The sequence below is a fragment of the Helicoverpa armigera genome, chromosome 23, assembly GCF_030705265.1.
Source record: "Helicoverpa armigera isolate CAAS_96S chromosome 23, ASM3070526v1, whole genome shotgun sequence".
NCBI lineage: Eukaryota > Metazoa > Arthropoda > Insecta > Lepidoptera > Noctuidae > Helicoverpa > Helicoverpa armigera.
Window position 1 is genome coordinate 366,330 of NC_087142.1, and position 22,787 is coordinate 389,116.

The following is a 22,787-nucleotide window of genomic DNA, read 5'->3' on the forward strand; positions in this document are numbered from 1 at the left end:
CTCAGGAAGTGCTTATATCCCTCTCGAGTTGATACAGGATGTTGATATTACGCTGACAGACCAACTGACACGCCCAATTGATATAGTTTATTGCTCCCACGATCTAGATTGATCTGAGGGCATGATATCAATCAATTAATAACGGGTTAATGGGCTTATTAGATCAAGTTGAGCTGTTTTTATTGGCTTTTTATTGATAGGGAATCATAGATGGGCCTTTTGATTGATGTGTCGTTGACATTAGTTACTGAAGCCCGGTACTTAAAATATTTCTAGTGTAATAGTATACGCAATTAATTAACAAAGTGAGCCGCTCTTTCATTGATCTAGTCTAACACAAAACACACAAGCCCACAAACAATTTGTGTTCCACAATATCTAACAAAGCCTCTACAGGTACGTAACGAAACAAAAGAAATCAATAGTTATAGAAACAAAAGCGGTCCACAAAAACTGTTGATTGACGCACAAACGCCCACCGCTGGACTAACGCCCACTACTTAGTTGTTCGGCCGTGTGAATCGCGTAGTGGAGGCAATCAAACGCTTTTGACGATTCCACAACTGAATCGTGATGCTACGACTTCGACTTTCGAAGTTTGGTGATCAAAACTGAACACCCTGTTGGTTTGTTCGATGCAACATTTTAGTTTTGTTGAATTGAGTCCGAAAGTTTTGTGGTGAACTTTTCTGGCATTCTCGTTGTAGATATTCAAATACAGATGTTAACTGTAATTGAGGACTTTTTTAGAGACAGAAAAGACAGTAATATTATCAACACTTCTTACCAAATGATATCTTGTTATACGCTAATTTGGTTGTATAAGTAAGATAAGCAATCGCTCTATTTAAAATACTATTTTCATCTCATCCATTTCTTTTAAAAGTTTAGCCATGTATTGCTATCTTTCACAAGGTTCAATCACGGGCCCTAAACTATCACCTTACTAACCAAATCAGACACAAATCAACCAACAATTATAACGCACAGTTGCAAGTGTATCAAGGGCACGGAATATAGGCTGTGCACACAACGGCTATTATCTAGTTATAGGCAGAACCGCTATTATGTTATAAATGGCTTAATGGTAGTGTTGCCGTATCAATCGGTTATAGGTGAAAGAAAGAAAGAAAGAAAGAAAAACTTATTTATTGACACAAACCATACATACACATAGAAAAAACAAAATAAAAGGACAAAAGGTTGCGTCAAATAGGTCCAGTTCAGCATTATGCCAGACAGCTAGTGTCTGACGCTGGTTTTCAACTGGACCTATGCGGAGTTGCGGATGTCCATCGGTATGAACTGATTTATGCTCTATAGAAAAAAAAAATAATAAAACTACTAAACTATGTACTATTTAAAAAACAAAAAAAAAGAAACGTAAGTCATAATCAGAAGGATTAGTCACAAAAATTAAATAAAAATAAAAAATGGAGGTAAACGTAAATAAATTCATACCGTGACTAATCGCAATCCTGAGGAAGCATCGCTCAGTGACGATTTTATTTCACACAGATGAAATGTTACAGTGTGCACACATTCAAAGAGCCGTAACTGGTTGCAACATCTGTTATCATTGCTCAGCGTGCCACCGTTCATTGCCGACATATAGTAATGAAGAACACAAACAAGCAATTATAAATTGTGAAATTGTGCAAAATCATAAAACAGTTTTTTTGTTCGTTGCCAGCAGTCCACATTGGGTGAGTATATTTATAGTTAGTTATATTTTTTACCTACTACTTTTTCCTACATACAATTTGTTTTATTAGATATTAATTTTACATTTTAGGTACCTACCCTACGTTCTTGAGAGAAAAAAAACGTGTATTTGGTAATAAAAGCATTCAGGCGAAGGTACATAAGATGTTTGCAAGTGCAAAAGTCTACTTCCCTGTACAGAAATGATCACCGTGCGCCACGTACACGCCGTAGGGTGCACCTATTGCCAGAAGGCCATACCCACAAGGTACGTATCGCTGCTATACGCATAAAGCACATGTGCTGCAATTTTCAATATTGTGACGGGTATTTGTTACTTTCAGGCCTCCAGACATGGCGCACCCATAACGCATCATGGCCGGTGACCCAAGAGAGACCAGGAATACTCAATTTAAGCTGTGAGAATACACTACACACATTACATACAGGTGTGTTGCACTGTGATTGATTCAGTAAGGTGTGTACTTAGCTTTAGTTTGTGGTTGCAATGTGAGTGTGGAAAAAATGCAAACTATTTTTTAAGAAATGAGTTTTACTTTTTATCAGCTTTTGAAAGTTCTTTTAAGATTGTTATTTTAGCGAATTTTCGAAAACATGGTACATATGTGTTTTGTCATAAAAGTCGACTGAAATAAAAACAAGATTTTGTAGGTTTTTGTGGGTACTTCTGTTTCAGTTTCCGTTCTACAAAAAAATGTTTCGCACTAGCATTCTTCCTCATTAGTCATGAACCCATTGAGTCACCATAGTTCATGGTATACCCTACTATATCAAGTAGGTAAATGAATCATAGATCGACATACTTGATAACCTCGATGGGATCTTAATTCTCATTATGCTAATAGTTTTCCGAGAAAAATGACTGTGATCCAGTATTTAATTAAATATTTTAGATATTTCTAACTTTTCTCGGTATTAAAAACTGCTTTTTAATTCTTGGAGATGTTTACGCTTTATAGTAACTTTATCTTATCTGATAATCTTCACTTTTTGCATTTCTAAGAATTAAATTCAAGAAGTTATGTATTCAGATTCGATATTGATAGCTATTATTTTAAACCACATCCAATCATCCATCAGCTATCGAATCCTACTTTAGCAACTTGGAATACCTAACTAAAAATGAGTATCTAGTTTTCAAGAAAAATGTGCACGAACAAAAACATAGGTAAACACAAATTCAAGAATTCATTTTTGAAGTCGGTTAATAAGCACATAAATAATGTAAAAAAGCTAATATAAGCGAGTTTATAAATGAAGCAATAAATTGTCTGAGAACTAATTGTGGGGCATTTGTCTCAATTATTTGGAATATCTTAAGATAAGGCAATATTAGCATTTTGTGGACACAACCGTTAAATGAATGGCAGTCAGGAATGTATTTCAATGTAAGATTAATATCTACTGAAGTATATTTGAGTTATTTTTTAGAAGCTTTTGAATCTCTTCTCAAGATTTTTTCTGAAGATGTAGTCTAATCTAAGACATAAGTTACAATTTAAATTGCAATATAAGTAATCCATATTCAAATATGACTTTAAAAAAACTTAACGTTGCAAATGGGCCTCTATGATATTATTTATGGGTTACACTTAAATATAGTGTGAATATCACCATTACAACACACTATCACTCAAAGATTCAACCCACAAGATAGGAAGCCCATACATGCCCAAACCAGCCCATAACGGCCCATAAACCGCTGCCCTCTTACACAATTCACACAAAATTATATTTTCTAATACATTAAAAATGCCAGATGCCATAAAATTGCCATGGAAGTGCCATTGCGCCATAGATCATGACTTGCGGTCACACTAACCTATGCGGTCCAATTTTATGGGATTTTTATATTTTGCGGCTCTTTTTAACTCAACTCTGGTATGCATTTTATCTCTCAATAATTTTATGGGTTCATTTTTAAATGGAACACCATTAAATTTTGGTTCGATGACAAATATAAAATGTATAGGCCGTTTATAAAATTTCATTTGAAAGTGAAGACGTTGATATGGTTATTTTATTTTTATATAAATAGCTGAATACTATTGAAGATGATTTAGAACTGGATGGAACTTAAAATTCTTTCTTTTACGACTTTAAGTATTTACTTTTATTTATATGGAAGTGGAATACTGCATCTGAGATATGGATGACTCCTCAAATTGTTTATACTATGTATGTTTTATGTGTTTTAAAGTACATAGAACCCTCTCGTAAAATAGATATAGTATGAGCTGTATCAAATGCATCTAACTCCAAATGCATTACTAACTACGTGAGTCGTAGCTAATTAATTTAACACTGTCCTTTCTGCAGTCCAGATATTTCACCCCCTAATGATTTACTTAATACAAACACACCCCAAGCCCGAGTTGCAATGAGCCAAATTAGCTCATAGTCCGTACACCGCTAAGATTTATGCTGGCTATAGTCGGAGAGCCCGTGAGCTAGCATTCCTGGCTAATTGGCGCAGCTAGGAGTTACCACGTTATGACTTACAGCAGAATTCCCACTACGTTACCGGTTTCGTATGCGAGGAAGTGGTTTGTTGTTCAAGTAGAGGAGTAATGGATGACGTGATTAGTCTATCTTCAGATTGTTCATTGTAATATGTTGTACTAATTACGTTTTGAGGAATAGACTTAACATAGTTATTTGTTTATCTACATGGGAAAATGTGATGATTTTAATAAGCAATATTTAGCTACTATACATCCCTATAAGATATACAATCAATCCCTATATTCACACCCACTTAAATTCAAGTAGTTCCTACTCCACAAACTTACAAGCACGCACTTCGCTCGTAAAACGACTCGTAAAGCGAGTAGTAATCGTAAACGGTACAATAAGTAATCATATCAATCGTTATGTTACTACGGTGATTATTTACAACAAGCCGTGGTGTTGATAGACCGTAAACTATGGGTGTTGATGATATAGGTCTACTGTGTTTTGATTGGCTTATATCTTGATGAGTTGACAAATTGGGATTGGTGTAAACTGATGTGTGGTTCGTCTGTTGATAGTTAGGAATAGGTAAGATTTGCGTGCCAATAGAAAAAGTATCAACAATAGTGACTTAAAAAAATGTGACTGGAAAATATAAATTGATGTTTGTACCGTTTTTCTTTATTACCAATCGTCATTATAAGCGACTCAATATAAATTGCACCTAATGAAACTCCAAGTAATACCAGCAGGTGCACCTACACATTTTTCTCAAAAACAATTAAAAAATACAGTCCCTTAATGAAGCGGCCATACATTTGTATAATTTCCCACACCTGTTAGAAAAGGCTTCAGAAACACATTAGCTGGCGAAACATAAGCTGTTAACGATTAGTGCTGGGCTGCAGCCAAGCTAACGCGAGCATAACTAGCAGGAACAAAACGCAGACAAACAAACTTTGAATAACATTGTACATGTCGTGTGTTGTCTCTCCGACTATTTTGTAATTAGACTCAAATTGAGGATTTAATGTTCGGTTTTTTTTAACACCCTTATATTAGCTTCACTTGTATGTGTGTAAGAAAATCTTGGAATCTGAATTTGGTTGTTGTTCATAGATGGATTTATCGATGTAGTGATGACTTAAAAAAATTATGAGATGGGTACTAAAAAGAAGACCAATACATTCTACAGCGTGTTTTAGTATTTTTATACGACTCGATTTAGTTTTAGTATTTTTTGCCGATTCACCTACGTCCCGGCACTTCTTCTCGTATTAGGTAGGTAGTATTATAAAATTATCTAGACTCCAGATAATTTTTATGGCAGATTTTTTCAAATCGGTAAAAACGAACAAAATACAAAAATGTTTCTCCTTGATTATATCAGTATAGTATAGACTAGCACATTCCATTTCTTACATAGAATGAATAAATTCAACAAAATTGCTGCATTTAAAATACCAATATTTACTACTCCTATTATACTGAACAGCGATTTATTTACACAATACATATAGCCACTATTACCCAAACATTGCCCAATTCTGCCACACAAGTTACTACGCTTCCTTTCAGCACATGTACAAACAAACGGCGCGCGCGCAACTAGGTCAAGTGACGTCGTATACATTAGCGAGGATAAATTAAGTGATTATATTGATTGATTTATTAGTTGGTGTGTGGTAAACAATAATGATAAGCTAAGTTTCTTCATGCCTCATACGACTAAAATTGTTTTTCTTTTTGACAAGATTGCTTTAAGATTTACAGCACGAAACTGAAAAAAAAAAACTTAAATTTTACCTAATTGTTTATCTTTAGTTGTACTAATTGTCAATAGTAATAATTTGGTAGAACAACTTGTGTAATCTTTAAATGTTTTGCTAAGTTTTCTAGGAAATCGGAAACTTAGTTAATCTGAGGGCACGGCAGTGCCCCAGCCAAGACTCGAGCAAAGCGGGCACGGCCGTACTATCTTTTCTCGAAGCGTTTCGCGGCTTTTTCAGCCCCCTGTAACTTCCATATGATCAAAGCTATGAGTTTAGGTTTTCGATGACCAAGAGTAAGTATTAGAACAAGCTCAGTCTCAAAATTACAAGACATTTGAATAAATAGTTTACGAGTTATGAGCGATCAAAGTTACACCATTTTGTCACTGACTCACTCACTGACCGATCATCAAAAGTCTAAGGTACTTCTAGCAAACTTAGAACCTTCAAATTTGGCACCAAGATAGGTTACTAGCTACATATAAAGGGAAAATTATAAAAACCTTAAAACTTAATAAAAAAATAGGAAACAAATTTATATTTGCGGTTTTTCAAGAACATTGTGTATGAATTTTGACTGCATTGATAACTTTGTTATTTATTTATGTACAAAATGGTACTATTTGTTTTATTGTTACGTAGTGTGGTATATTGTTATTATGTATTAAATATACATACATATGAATAAAAAAGCTAGGTTAAAATGAAATGAACAATGATAAAATCTTTCATATTAATGCAGTGCGATACATACTGCATGCTCGCTCGATAGATGGCGTTGTCCTGGTCTAAATCGCGCTATGGTTTCGTTACATAGCTTAGTATAAGTAGTACTTAAAAAAATAATCAAATAATTACATGTGATAGCGCCATCTACCTCTGAAATAAATCTCTTTTGTTCTAAAAGATATTTGATTCAAAAATTCGACAATTTCGAAAATTATTAGTTTATTTTAAAAAAATGTTGTTTACGTGCTAACTAGGTGTACATATTTAGTTTGTTATATATTTAGTTAGTTGCATGTAAGTTAATTTAATTTGTTATATACTATAGAAGAAAGAGATACTTAGAGAAGAAAGAGACCTACAAAAAATAAATTAGATCCCATCAAAACATTAAATGTAAAAAGCCAATCCTCTACGCAGTTCCTCCACCGTAAAAAGTTTTGAGATCGCATAGAAGCCAAGTCCTGTTCAACTTTAATTGTAATAATAAATCAACATTTTGTGACTATATCAATTAAATAGTTTTGTTCATTTTACAATAATATTGTCTTGGCCATGAGCACAAGTTAAAAGTCGATCCTTGTAATAATGTGTAAATACCATTGAATTGATAAATTCTATATGGACATGATTTTACGATTGGACTGATTATGCACTGAAGAACTTAGACAAGGACTTAAAAGACTTAGAATTTGAGATCACCATGGACTAAACATCCGCCATAGTACATGTGCAGTTCAGTGATGGATGATACTGACTGTCATTTAGTAACGATTGAATAAACTAAATGTATTTAATTCTGTGATATTAAACTCCATGTTTGACTTTCACCTCTCCAAGATATGCCGTATTATATTTGTAGTTTATTGTGCTCATGGCCAAGTCAATATTATTGTAATGTGAACAAAACTATTTAATTGATATAGTCACAAAATGTTGATTTATTATTACAATTAAAGTTGAACAGGACTTGGCTTCTATGCGATCTCAAAACTTTTTACGGTGGAGGAACTGCGTAGAGGATTGGCTTTTTTTACATTTAATGTTTTTGATGGGATAGAGATGTTTACCCAAGCAAAACAATTTGAATTTGTAATAAAATTAGCAAGATCGTTAAATGCCTACTGTAAATAAGCTATTAACATAAAAATCATATTTCTACATAAACTCACGAGTACTCGCTAATTTAACGATTTCTATTCAGTTTCTCAGTCATTAATTAAATTTAATTACAGCGCCATCTCTTATCGTATATGGGAACTATCTTCGCAATATCCTATTTCTAGGAGTTTGTCGTAAAAATGGCGGTTTAGTGCCGTTAAAGCAACGCATGGTAGCTTTATGGTTCTTCTTAACGTTAAACCTAAACTTTTACTATCACGGTATCGTAAAAAGTTTTATTGATCTCGCTTCAAAGTTATATGATATTTGATTTTGAAGGCTTGAAGATCGTTGGAAAAGAGTAAAATTGTATTATGTTAAATAGGTTATTCTAGTAAAATTTTACTGTGCTAGACATCGCATGAATTCATAGTTTTACAAAGTAACAGTGAATTTTTATGACACGTTGTCTATTATGACGAGTATGTCCGTATATCATTATATTATGTAAACCACTGGCTGAAAGACTGCCAATATATGAAGTTTGGGAAAAGGCTAGACAGATGAGATGAACTTGGCTAATTGCAGTATCTCGAAGTTATAGATACTTACTTATAAATTAATTATGATACCTCCATATTTTGACGAGATCCTTATATTAAACTGCAAGTTAATTGTTTAGGTACGTATAAAGCTTCCTCGTTCACTAATTACCTAAGTTCCTCAATCAGTGAGGCATAATGGTTAATATCGTGTGAGTGAAATTACCTGACGCTGAAGCCACGGTAAATTCCAGCTGTCCTTAATTAGAGCTTACCTATGTTAATGAACATGGTAATACAGACTTCATATTGTCCTGAAAACCGAGGTTTATGTTAGTTATTAGTGCATTTGCATCTCAACTTGTTTAAATCAACTGATTATATTTTTTGGGACTATTATATTACGTGGAGTAAAATTGAAACCATAAAAATTTACAGCATTTTATAAAATTTTATACCACTACTCGAAGACGATGATCATAGAAAAGTAATAGATTCGTCAAGGGCTAAGCAATATTATAACCTACAGCCCCATTAAGAAAGAAAGTGCTTTTGGTCATTTCTGAGAAGACAACATAAGGTACACCACACAGGGACATACGTTTAACGTTTTAAGAAGCTATTCAATGCACAAACACGAACTCATTACGACTCTGTGCCCAAATAAGGACGGATATCAACAAAAAGAAAAATTGGAACACACGTGTGGTCTAGTGACCATAATTTTGGTAGGGAATTTCGAGACCTTTTCCGTTTTGTTAATGTGCTATAAAAAGTGTACTTTATTGAGGACGGTATAAGGTTGGTTTTGTATTGAACGAAGTTTTGTAAGGGAAGTAATTATGTTAAGTACGCCATTGTTTCGCGTTCAAGACTGATGGGAAATGGACACTATCACTCACGTTAAAGCTTTTATGGAGGTATCAGGGACTTGGGAGCTTTCTCCCGACCAGTGATTATTTGCTCCAAGTCAATTGTGTTGGAAAAAGTGCGTATTTGACGGTAGTTGGTGTGCGTGCTCTCTGAACTTAGGGGGCCTTTATGCAAAAGGGGGATATTGAAAATCGAAATGGGGGAATAATATAAAGTAGATTTTCGACTTAGAATTTATCGAAAATTATTTGAAGGAGATGTAACTTTACATAAAAATATTTCTATTACCATTACTTTTTATGTAGGCTAAGCTTGTACAACTGACCAAAACGTATTAAGAAATAGGGCTATTTCGATGATTTGTTGCGAATCTAACAAACTATTTCATACAGCCTTATAACTGCCACTATAAATACCATAAACTAGAAATACATACATAGGAGCCCATCCCGGCAGTTCTCATGTAATATTAATGGCAACACAGCGAGCCCATAAAACTGATGGTTCCGTACAAATATAACGGTGACCAAGCTAATAATGTTGCTATTATTTATTAATAGTGCAGTCCCATTGTGACCTTAGGTCGTAAAACTTTATTTTATTACTATCACAATGGCCCTATGTGTAATTGTGGAACGTTAAAATGTATGCTCTATTTCGATAGATGCCTTCATTTATTTTGTATGATTTTATTACATTTTGTGAAAATGTATAATTTCACACATAAAAAGTTAAATAGTTTTTTGGTTCAAATATTTAAATCATAATGATTTTTTAGTTACAACCTATGTTTTTAATAAAAAGTCAATTTATGCATTACAACTAAAATACAGTTATCAAAATCAAATTGGTTGCTTTAAATAATATGGAATGTAATAAAAAGTTAGAACAATCCACTAACAAATTGGGATTCCAATTCGGAACAAACCCGCGGCGGTCATTTTTTCCCTTTATCATTTGTTTGTCTCTTGACAACTCAAATACTGGCCGCATTTTGATGAAACTTTTTTTTTTGTAAAAAGAGGTGGTCCAGTGCTGGAATGGCGAAGTTTTATTTACAATTGCCATAATATTTCGGAGGCCGAAATTCTGGACGAGGCTGGGCAAGCCTAGTTTGAATAGAGTTTTTAGCAGTCAACAACTTCACGGGTTGTCGTTTTAATTAGAATTTATACATCTCAAAGAAACACTATTGTTGTGTATATTACATTAAGTTCCATCTAGTTATTTGTAATTTTAAACTCTGTATTTATTATTTAATTTCTTTTTGTTGCAGGTAAGATCATCACTGTTTACATTTAAGAATACGGAATACTACTAGACGAGCAAGACATTCAAGTATAAGAATATGTAAGCGGTAAGTGCAAAATGAGATTAACTTAAAAACCGTCTTGTTACATTGTCTTAGTCGAATAAAAACACTTACTAAAAAAAAACAAATACTTTAAAAGAAAAAAATACACGCAGCTTCTCTAAAAAGACCACTAGAAAAAACATATTAGCCTTTACATAATATTAAAGGTCCGTGGGTCCATTTTCTAAATGACTGCCTCTGAAATCTAATTTATCCGTGAGTACGTAACATTAGCATATAATGCTGTGGACCGCCTTGATCTTGCCAACTTGTAATGCAATCATTTTCTATTGTCTTTGTGAATTAAATAACCACGTATTATGCGGTGTCAATGGCCTTTTAAGCTGGTTGCAGATTAATTTTAGCTATGTAGGTATCTGTTTCTAAAATATTTTAACGCTAAAAATATTAAGTAATATAGCAAAGTTGTATATATCTGTAGATATCTTGCCGATTTATTTTCTGGATGAATTATAGTACAAAAGCAACAACGAGTAGGTATCTATATGATAATTCTTCACGTTTTGTTGTTTTTTTCAATATAATGATAATTTATCAATGACATCTATACTAATATTATAAAGAGGAAAACTTTGTTTGTTTGTTTGGTTGTAATGAATAGGCTCAAAAACTACTGGACCGTTTTTAAAAATTCTTTCACCATTCGAAAGCTACGTTATCCACGAGTAACATAGGCTAAATTTTATCCCGGTACGGGCATTAGTTACCACGGGACGCGGGTGAAACCGCGGCAAAACGGCTAGTATGAAATAAAACACTCGATTCTAATAAAACACACATTTTGTCTTACACGTGGAAACTAAAAATACCCACTTATCAATAAAAATCTTGTCAGTAAGAAAGTCGGTTTATCCTCGAGTCTCGCTCAACACATCAGCGTGCGCACCCTACTCACAACATTTGCTGTCACCCAGTGTAAACAGGACGGTCCTGAGTGACTCGCGGATAATGGATGTCCTACTGTCAAACGAAAATATTGATGTGCTGCTGAAAAGCTTAGCTTTGTAATGTTGTGAAAATGGTAACTTGATTCGTGTAAGATTTTTGGGATTTTTCAGTTTTTCAATTAAGTTGGTTAATTTTAATTTACTGATCTTGATAACTAGCTATTCGAGGGCAGTTATGCCAAGCTAACAGGTTTTGGATATGGAAACTACAGTTTTTTTGGGCAGGTTAGAGAGGAACCGTTAAAGTCTTTATGCTAAAGGTGTTAACGGGCTTAGTACTAAATCAAAATCAAATCAAATCAATCACTTCTACTTAAATGTTCCAATAACTCTATTTTATAATTTCTATATGCCATCTTTTCCACGTACTGCATTTTCCCATATCTACACAAGATTCAAACCCACGACACCCGATCCTCTAACCAACATTCTGATCCCCACTTCCAACTCGTCGCACTAAAATCGTCACAGATCAATAAACAGTGACAGAGGCTCCACTCGACACACTCACGTGACGGAGTGTCGGACAAACAAACAAACATGCGTTCACTAAAAACTTCTACTTAAATGTTCAAATAACTCTATTTTATAATTTCTATATGTCAACTTTTTCATTACATTTTCCCGTATCTGCATAAGATTCAAACCCATAAAACCCGATCTGCAAACCAACATTCTGCTCCACACTTCCAAGTAGTTCCAAGTTCCAACTCGTCGCACTAAAATCGTCACAGATCAATAAACAGTGACAGAAGCGCCACTCGACACACTTAACACTCACGTGAGTGTCGGACAAACAAACAAACATGCGTGAGACTCGGCCGTATTGCTTCCGATACCCTGGGAACATGTCCGGCCTTGTTTGAGGACGTCTTCATCCGGCTTCCTGGTATTTTTACAAGGGTTCTGTAGTTTTTATGTAGGTTCGTTTTAGGTTTGTGTTTCGTTTGGTTGTGAATTTTGGCCAATTAAAAAGGTGTTTTAGAAAAGGCTTATTGAATTGGAGTTGTATTAAAAGTAGATTATGAATTAACTTACTTATTTCTTGAGTTAATTAATAGTTTGAGATTAGTTAAAATGAAACAACTTGTGATTTAACTTAGTAATTCTTATTCTACTAGCGTTATTTTCTATTAGGGTATTATTCAAGGTGTCGGCATACTTTAGTAAGTTATTTCTTCTACATAAAAGGTAACTTAGAGAACATACACTAAGACATGGTGAAAGGGCTGCATTTTTGGGGGTGCTGACCCACTGTAAATATTAACGTGAAAAAGGGCTAATCTAATAAGCATACTTTCAATTAATGATTTTGACTTTGATAGGTATGTACGTCTTATCTTTATGTACCTCACATTTTTATATACAGTAGGGCAGAAAATAGCTTTTCCTTTAAGTTTTAAGAAAAAACTTTTAGCTTATCTTTAAAACCACCACAACTCATGCGCCACATATCCCTTTATAAAGCCATGGTGTCTCGCGGTTCACGACAGACTTCACATCGGCAGCACTCGATCCGTGCGGCGTGCGGTTCGGTTCCGGTAACGCGAGACGATCCGGTTACGGCTATTTGTAGACCGATCGATGTAGTGTTAGATATTTTTGGATTTGGTTCAGACTGGTTTGTTGGGGCTGCTTTTGTTGTTCCTGTTGATTATTTGTTTTTGGAGGGTGCATAGGTTGGATTTAGCGAAATGTGATTAACTGATCACAATTGATCGTCTATTATTTTCATTGCACTAGTGGGAACTATTTGGCGCACCTGGATTATTTGAATAGCCCAGGTTTTTTTCGATAAAGCCTACCCTGATCCAGCTTTTTCAGCTTTATAATATAAGAAAAGATACATTTCCAAAGTTGAGTAAAAGTAGACACCAAATATTCTCTGAATATCGCATTTATACCAAAGTAATTTGCACCCGTAGTCTCAAAATATACTTAAGTATTTCTCAATCTCAATTATTCTCCGAATATAGCATCTATACCAAAATATCGCGTACTTGTTAACATTATAAAACATATTTAATTGGGCTATCACATCAAACGTACCTACCTAATTTTGCGTAACACTCCCAGCCCTTTCAATCACCTCCCCTTATCAAATGACCTTAGATAACTCTATTCACTCACGTGGCCCGAGCCATACATTACTATTCTTCAATCATGTTACCCAACCTGCCTGCTAGAGCCAGTGAGCCGACCCTGTTGACTTACCTCGACGTTATCTGTCACTTTAGGGTCGCACCATGTGATAAGGTGAACCAGAAGACTTAGTTTATACAAAGGTTTATGATGAGATAGATAATGTGGATAGAATAGTGATAGCGTCTAAGAGGTAGTTTGTAAATATACTGATAAATCGCTAGTGACTTATGTATTTTCGACAAAGTAATAGCATATCAGATAAAACTCTCACCAATTGCAAAAAAACCAAACGGTGTTAGTATTTTTCAAAATATTTACCACTTTTATACAATCTTAATATAATTTAGAAGTTTATCGGTATTAATGGTACAATTCTTAACCCTTTTTGCTATCAATTCTTACTTACTCTTCTTTCAGCAAATCTTTTTTGGCAATCATATCCAATTAGTTCTTCAAAGCTGAAATTAGAGAAAGACACACAATTATGTCCATACTCAATTCCATCCAATTCTCCCTTATTATTTGGAACTTGGAAGGGTAGCTAAACACCAAACCTTCTGACCCGTTCTCTCCGCAGCTCATATATTTATCATTGTCTCAAGATGAATGATTAGTCCCGCGGAATCCGGTTATGAATATACAATGTAGCTTATTGAAGTAAACTTGATTAATGTTTGCCTACCCTAATTTATTGTTAGTGTTCACGCTTGTGGGTTTAGGTCAGGATAAGCAGATAGTACGGTTGGGAGATAATAGATTTTGGGGTCATGGTTGGAAATCAATGGAACGAATTTAGGGTAATGACTAAAGTAAAGGTATTGAAATAGACTTTCTTACAGAGAAGGTAGAGTCTTGAAGAGTACCTAGGAAATGATTATTTGTTTAGCCTTTTTCAAACTATGTTGAGGTCGACTTGCGCTCTAATCAGATGCAATTGATCACCAATATTTTACATGGCTGCCTTGAGTGGAAATTAAATAAGAAAAAAAAACGAATGTCATGTATTTCAGTCCCCATAGCCTCGACATTATAGCTCAACATTTTAAATACCCAATGGAAACATAAGATACATTTAACATTGAAATAACAGTTAGACCCTAACTTTGAGTTAAGTGCCTTTACGTAGACGAGTCATAATTTAGTACTTACCAACCTTTGATATTCTCAAACCTACATTACTATCAGCAGACACCTTTCTAAACAAACCAGATCCCACTAAAAACAGACACCATACATGTTAGAATCGGCACATCTGTCCGTCACGCAGATATTCGTGCGGATTAATGCCCTGTCAGTCAAATATATCGCTTGTATGTCTCACGTATTGTTATGAGCTGATATTAATTATTATGGCGATGTTAATGGTAATGGGGTACTGCTGTTATGGGAAGATATGACGCTGTTTGGACTTGATGAGCGGGAGTTTGATGACTGTAGATTTGGAGAAATATAACTACTCCGTCACAATAGTACCTTTGTTTTGTAATACTGTAAGAAGCATATCATGAACTCAACTGTTTTGTAGGAAGATTTTATGGGATCTACTAGCTACCGCCAGAAGGTTCGCCAGCACATATAAATATCCTTTGATATATGGCCTATCTAACACTGTTAACATTTTATCAAATCAGCCCAGAGTGTTGAGCTTAATCTGAGGGCACGGCAGTGCCCCAGCCAAGACTCGAGCAAAGCGGGCACGGCCGTACCATCTTTTCTCGAAGCGTTTCGCGGCTATTTCAGCCCCCTGTATCTTCCATGTGAACAAAGCTAGGATTTTAGATTTTCGATGACCAAGAGTAAGTATTAGAACAAGCTCAGACTCAAAATTACAAGACATTTGAATAAATAGTTTACGAGTTATGAGCGATCAAAGTTACACCATTTTGTCACTGACTCACTCACTGACCGATCATCAAAAGTCTAAGGTACTTCTAGCAAACTGAGAACCTTCAAATTTGGCACCAAGACCGGTTATTAGCTACATATAAAGGGAAAATTATAAAAACCTTAAAAATTAATAAAAAAATAGGAAACAAATTTATATTTGCGGTTTTTCAAGAACATTGTGTATGAATTTTGACTGCATTGATAACTTTGTTATTTATTTATGTACAAAATGTTACTATTTGTTTTATTGTTACATAGTGTGGTATATTGTTATTATGTATTAAATATGAATTAAATACATATGAATAAAAAAGCTAGGTTAAATGAAATGAATAATGATAAAATCTTGTATATAAATGCAGTGCGATAAATACTCCATGCTCGCTCATAGATGGCGTTGTCCTGGTCTAAATCGCGCTATGGTTTCGTTACATAGCTCAGTATAAGTAGTACTTAAAAACAAATAATTTCATGTGATAGTGCCATCTATCTCTGAAATAAACCCCTTTGATTCTAAAAGATATTCGATTCGAAAATTCGACGATTTCGAAAAGTTATTACTTTATTTAAAAAAAAATGCATTTTTCGTGCTACTTTAGGTGTACATATTTAGTTTGTAATATATTTAGTAAGTTGCATGTAAGCTAATTTAATTTGTTATATACTTAGAAAAGAAAGAGACCTACAAAAAATAAATTAGATCCCACCAAAAACATTAAATGTAAAAAAAAGCCAAGCCTCTACGCAATTCTTCTACCGTAAAAAGTTGTGAGATCGCATAGAAGCCAAGTCCTGTTCAACTTTATTTGTAATAATAAATTAATATTTTGTGACTATATCAATAGTTTTGTTCACATTTCAATAATATTGTCTTGGCCATGAGCACAAGTTAAAAGTCGCTCCTTGTGTATCCCCGTGTAAATACCGTTGGATTGATAAATTTATATATGGACATGATTTTACGATTGGACTGATTATGGACTGTTTGGAATTTGAGATCACGATAGACTAAACATGCGCCATAGTACATGTGCAGTTCATTGATGTTGGATGATTCTGACTGTCGGTCATTTAATAACAATAAACTAAAAGTATTTAATTCTGTGATATTAAACTTCATGTTTGACTTTCACCTCTTCCAGATATGCTGTATTATATATATTTATAGTTTATTGTGCTCATGGCCAGGTCAATATTCTTGGAATGTGAACAAAACTATTGATATAGTCACAAAATATTAATTTATTATTACAAATAAAGTTGAACAGGACTTGGCTTCTATGCGATCTCACAACTTTTTACGGTAGAAGAATTGCGTAGAGGCTTGGCTTTTTTTTACATTTAATGTTTTTGGTGGGATTAAACTTAATTGAAGGAATAACTCTTCAGCTTTATAATATTGGTATACTATAATAGATGATAATGGTCATTATCAATAGGTCCTCTGGCGTTGGGTTCCGAGACAAACCAAATGCAGCAAAAGCCTTACTTGTGCAGTAGACACGATATACGCAGTATCACAACGATACGCCTCTCAGTAGTTATCATTCCATACTCGGAACTTTCTTGTAGACATACAAGATAGTGTTTATTACGCACATAAGTTAGTAAGACCATTTGGAGGAATCCTGTAATCTTATTCGTTTCAAATCCGAGCAAAATATAATCTCAGGGAGTGGCAGGATTGTTCAAAATAGTTACCGGGGCTTGAAACACGAAGGAGACAAATACGTGGGTCGTTTACCGTTTTCGACACTAGATTGCTACATCTTTAGCGGGTATGTTTTGATGACACACTAAGAACCTCCAGTAACCTACAGCGGCAAAAACAAAGTACCACTTATTAATAAGACAACACTGATTGAAAATCAGTTCACACACAATATAATAACTCATCTCTTAGCGAACAATCCAGGATGCAGTTCTAGTTAGCCAAAGATGGCGGATGCCCTGGTCATTCATCTCTGCTGCCCTATATGGATGCGGTATTGGTGTCAGCTGATAGGAATAGTGCCACCGTTAGATGCTGCTCATCTTATTACATCTTGGTGTAAGTGCGAAGTATATTTTCCCATAATATAATTTAGAATCTAAGAACGATTTATTGGAGTTCTGAAAAAAGTTTAACTTTAAAATTCTATTTCATGTGTATGCTAGGTAAAATAGACGAGGTAAATGGAAGGATAAAAATAATCAGAAATCGGCAGTGAAACAATTAGATTTGTTTGTTCGCAGCTTTTAGAAAATATTTGGGCAAGTGTCAATCATCGAAACTGTCTGATTGAGATGTTTAGCTTTGAAATCATCTCGATTCTATTTGAAGACGAGGTTACTTCGATCGCATTATTGCGAACACAATAATATTGCAACTCTCTATATGTATTTCGAGAGGATCGGTGAGTTGTGACAGCGATCCTGACGCCGATCTTTTAGTTTAACGTGTTGTTAACTGAATGCTATTATAAAGTAGAAAATATATAAAACGTGATATCTTCAACACTACAAACCACAGTAATAAGTAAGAAACTAAACGACTAGAAATACAAATGACTTCGTTTAGTTAGACTACAGCTCATTACTTTTCAGCGTCTTTTGAGATAGAGAAAAAAAGCTGCTACAATATTTAGTTATATTATGATGTTTAAAGTTACAAACACGCTAACTTCCGGAGTTTTGGTCTGATTGGTCTAATTTGATTTTTTTTAATGTTAGGTGTGAGAAATGGGCTATCCATTTATTGATGAAAGTTATATCGCACCAAAAACATTAAATGTAAAAAAAAGCCAAGCCTCTACGCAATTCTTCTACCGTAAAAAGTTGTGAGATCGCATAGAAGCCAAGTCCTGTTCAACTTTATTTGTAATAATAAATTAATATTTTGTGACTATATCAATAGTTTTGTTCACATTCCAAGAATATTGACCTGGCCATGAGCACAATAAACTATAAATATATATAATACAGCATATCTGGAAGAGGTGAAAGTCAAACATGAAGTTTAATATCACAGAATTAAATACTTTTAGTTTATTGTTATTAAATGACCGACAGTCAGAATCATCCAACATCAATGAACTGCACATGTACTATGGCGCATGTTTAGTCTATCGTGATCTCAAATTCCAAACAGTCCATAATCAGTCCAATCGTAAAATCATGTCCATATATAAATTTATCAATCCAACGGTATTTACACGGGGATACACAAGGAGCGACTTTTAACTTGTGCTCATGGCCAAGACAATATTATTGAAATGTGAACAAAACTATTGATATAGTCACAAAATATTAATTTATTATTACAAATAAAGTTGAACAGGACTTGGCTTCTATGCGATCTCACAACTTTTTACGGTAGAAGAATTGCGTAGAGGCTTGGCTTTTTTTTACATTTAATGTTTTTGGTGGGATCTAATTTATTTTTTGTAGGTCTCTTTCTTTTCTAAGTATATAACAAATTAAATTAGCTTACATGCAACTTACTAAATATATTACAAACTAAATATGTACACCTAAAGTAGCACGAAAAATGCATTTTTTTTTAAATAAAGTAATAACTTTTCGAAATCGTCGAATTTTCGAATCGAATATCTTTTAGAATCAAAGGGGTTTATTTCAGAGATAGATGGCACTATCACATGAAATTATTTGTTTTTAAGTACTACTTATACTGAGCTATGTAACGAAACCATAGCGCGATTTAGACCAGGACAACGCCATCTATGAGCGAGCATGGAGTATTTATCGCACTGCATTTATATACAAGATTTTATCATTATTCATTTCATTTAACCTAGCTTTTTTATTCATATGTATTTAATTCATATTTAATACATAATAACAATATACCACACTATGTAACAATAAAACAAATAGTAACATTTTGTACATAAATAAATAACAAAGTTATCAATGCAGTCAAAATTCATACACAATGTTCTTGAAAAACCGCAAATATAAATTTGTTTCCTATTTTTTTATTAATTTTTAAGGTTTTTATAATTTTCCCTTTATATGTAGCTAATAACCGGTCTTGGTGCCAAATTTGAAGGTTCTCAGTTTGCTAGAAGTACCTTAGACTTTTGATGATCGGTCAGTGAGTGAGTCAGTGACAAAATGGTGTAACTTTGATCGCTCATAACTCGTAAACTATTTATTCAAATGTCTTGTAATTTTGAGTCTGAGCTTGTTCTAATACTTACTCTTGGTCATCGAAAATCTAAAATCCTAGCTTTGTTCACATGGAAGATACAGGGGGCTGAAATAGCCGCGAAACGCTTCGAGAAAAGATGGTACGGCCGTGCCCGCTTTGCTCGAGTCTTGGCTGGGGCACTGCCGTGCCCTCAGATTCAAGCTTGGAAAGGAGATTCCCTCGAGACGCCGGTGTAACCGCTGGGAACAGTTGGTTTCGTATAAAAAGTTATTTTTACACATCATAACGTTATATCAATTCCAAAACGTACACATTTTTTATCAAATTCATAACATTACAGCGGATATCACAACAGGGTGGTCCAAAATAAAATAAATAACAACCGGATATTACCAACAGTTTTATTTAAAACTGTAGCAATTTCTAAACAGTAATAACAAATGATAAAATATATCTGTTTGTTTTGTAGTAACTTTTATTGAGTAAATAATTTGTTCGCGTGAAATTACACGAATGGATTGCAGTTTAACTGTGTATTAAAATTGTAGTTTACTTTATGATTCCGGTTAGTACAGCTATCAAATGAAATGGATATTAATATTTTGAATAATAAATACACAACGAATTTAACTAGCTTTTCTGGACATCGCTTGATTATTTTACCTCTATTTTATTTTAATCTATGTTTTGATCAAAATCTTCCTTTACATACATTGAATAGCATTTCAGTAAGTCTCAGTACTTATGACGAGTGACAGGGAGGAATGGAAGCGAAAGACATATTGCGCCGACCCCAAATAAAATTTATAACAGAGCAGGAAGAAGAAGAATACATACACGAATAGCACTCACTAGCAAATTGCAAAACAATACTCAATTTATCCCAAAAAGAAACTACAAAAAAACAATACATTTACTATTTACAACAACAAAATAACAAATCAAACGGAATGTACCGCGAGTTCGCATCACGGCGACAATAAATTGTACTATCGCAGATTGAATATGAAATCTGCATAAAAATCCATTCAGTGTAGTCGAACCCACCCTTTAGTTCAACACCGAACCACTGAAATATAAACTTTAATCCCATAGCATAGGGTTGATATTCCAGTGTAGGATTAAAGTTTTTTTCTCAATATTTTACGGTACAGTCACGGTTGTATTTATTGATTTTCGCGTTTTTTCTTCGGTTTCGATAGCTAAGTGTTTCGTAGTGACTCTGTTTTGTTTCTGTGCTATCCCTTGTTATGTAAATTGAGACGTACATATCTTATTGCTATAGTTTTAGTTCTTAAGAAGTCGACAATATGTTTTAGGAGATTATTTTAAGAGAATTGTAGACTATATTAATAGTGTGTAAGACTTTTTGCATTATTTTTAACTAGACGTTTAAGTATAGCTTATGTTATTTGGGAAAGTGTAACTTCCCAACAATGAAATAATTTTTCAAATAGGTTCAGTAGTCTTGGAGGCTCAAGGGTACTCTAGTACGTAGCCTATTATTAAACGAATAAATTAAACCACAGCAACAAAATCTTCCATGTAATAAAATGTTGTAGTAACGCGAAATGTCACGAAGCGCCGCAAACACGCGAACAAAAGCCGGCGCATGATCGAAAACTTTCCGACGGCTGACCACAACAGATCTCGTAATCCCGCCCTGATTAACAGTCCCGGACACATCCCCCGGGATCCCGGGGCTCCAATAAACAGTTCCCGCGATATCATTTGCGAGATTGCGAGATTCCCGACTAAGTGTTAATTTTTGTAATTGCCGCAGACTCTATTGGATTACTTGTGGGGTCTTATATCTTTCGCCTATTTTCACATGAGATTTTTCCTTGAGCTTGCCCTTAATTAATATTTAAGCGTATGTCATGGGAGATGGGAAGGAGGAAATATGGAATTTGTGATGTCATACAGAGTTATATTTTGATGTAATTTTCCTTACTTATTAATAAGTTCAACGCGTAGGTAATGTGGAATATCTAATTTTGTCGTGGTTGTCTTAAAAGGTCATCTTGTTTCTAACATCTTCATTCCTCGTCAGTTTGTTTCGCTTATTACACGTGTTTTGAAAATGACTTCAAGCAGAAAATCGCGTGGTATTTCCTCCGCATTTTAACATTTACCTCCTAGCTTATAACCAGAAGATTATAAGCCACACGAGTATTTCCTTTTATCTTGAAAATTTGTCGGTACACACGCGCCCTTTTATCTACTGCTCAGTGGGGTCCCTTTAATCTTTAACTTATTCCTCTTTTGACCAAACTCTTATATTTTGAACTGGAAACTCGGAGTTGTTCAATATTGTGGGGCATTACTCTTAATTTACCCACATAAATTCCTTCGGTTACCTTGTTTCCGAAGTAAGGTTTTCGCCCATTTTTTATGGCAGATCGATTTATAAGCTCCCTCGTTTGCTGAGGTATTTGTGTTGCTCTCAAATCGCTTCTTATACTTATGTGTTTTGATATTTTCCAAGTATAGGTAAGGCAAAAGCCTGTCTAAAAATAGTTTTCCTCCTATTTTCTGAGGCATAAGATTACTCCGTCGACTCGAAATTATTTTCTCTCAATTTCGCCATCCCGGACAAATTACGAACGCCTTAGAAGTGTTATTATTAATATTATGAAAAAGCAACACTCCGTAGACTTCCTTTATCTCTAATTAATTTATATTCCTTAATTAATAACGGCTGTACATTGTAGGCACTTGAAATTAATATTAAATCGTTCGGTAATCAGGGTATTTCTTGTAATTTGGGAGGTCCATTAGTCGGCCTTGAAACTCGCGTGTCGGCTCTCATTAAACAAATCTTGCTTGGCTCCGATCCCTGACTCATTGCCATCTTTACAATATACAGAAGATTTACTTCACAAGAACATTTGAACAAATGATCATAATGTAAATGTGCTCTTTGATTATTATAATCATAGCGAATAGTCGTTGTTGTTGTTAAAATTTTTTAGGCTTCTGGATTAAACGAAATTGCTAAACATTTTAACGAATGAAAAAACGAATGTAATAGAATATCTAATCATCACATGAAAAATTACTAGTTATCAATGAAACAATTATTTT

The 22,787-nt window shown here is 34.2% G+C and overlaps 1 protein-coding gene and 1 long non-coding RNA gene across 2 annotated transcripts in view; both read left to right on the forward strand.

The window, feature by feature from the left end:
• Nucleotides 1-22,787, forward strand: part of LOC110377436 (dystrophin, isoforms A/C/F/G/H) — a 407,988-nt gene that overhangs the window by 270,182 nt on the left and 115,019 nt on the right.
• On the forward strand, nt 1,146-2,162 carry LOC135118553 (uncharacterized). The gene is made up of 3 exons (XR_010277666.1): nt 1,146-1,706; nt 1,796-1,972; nt 2,049-2,162. It is a non-coding gene; the product is annotated as an uncharacterized LOC135118553 (long non-coding RNA).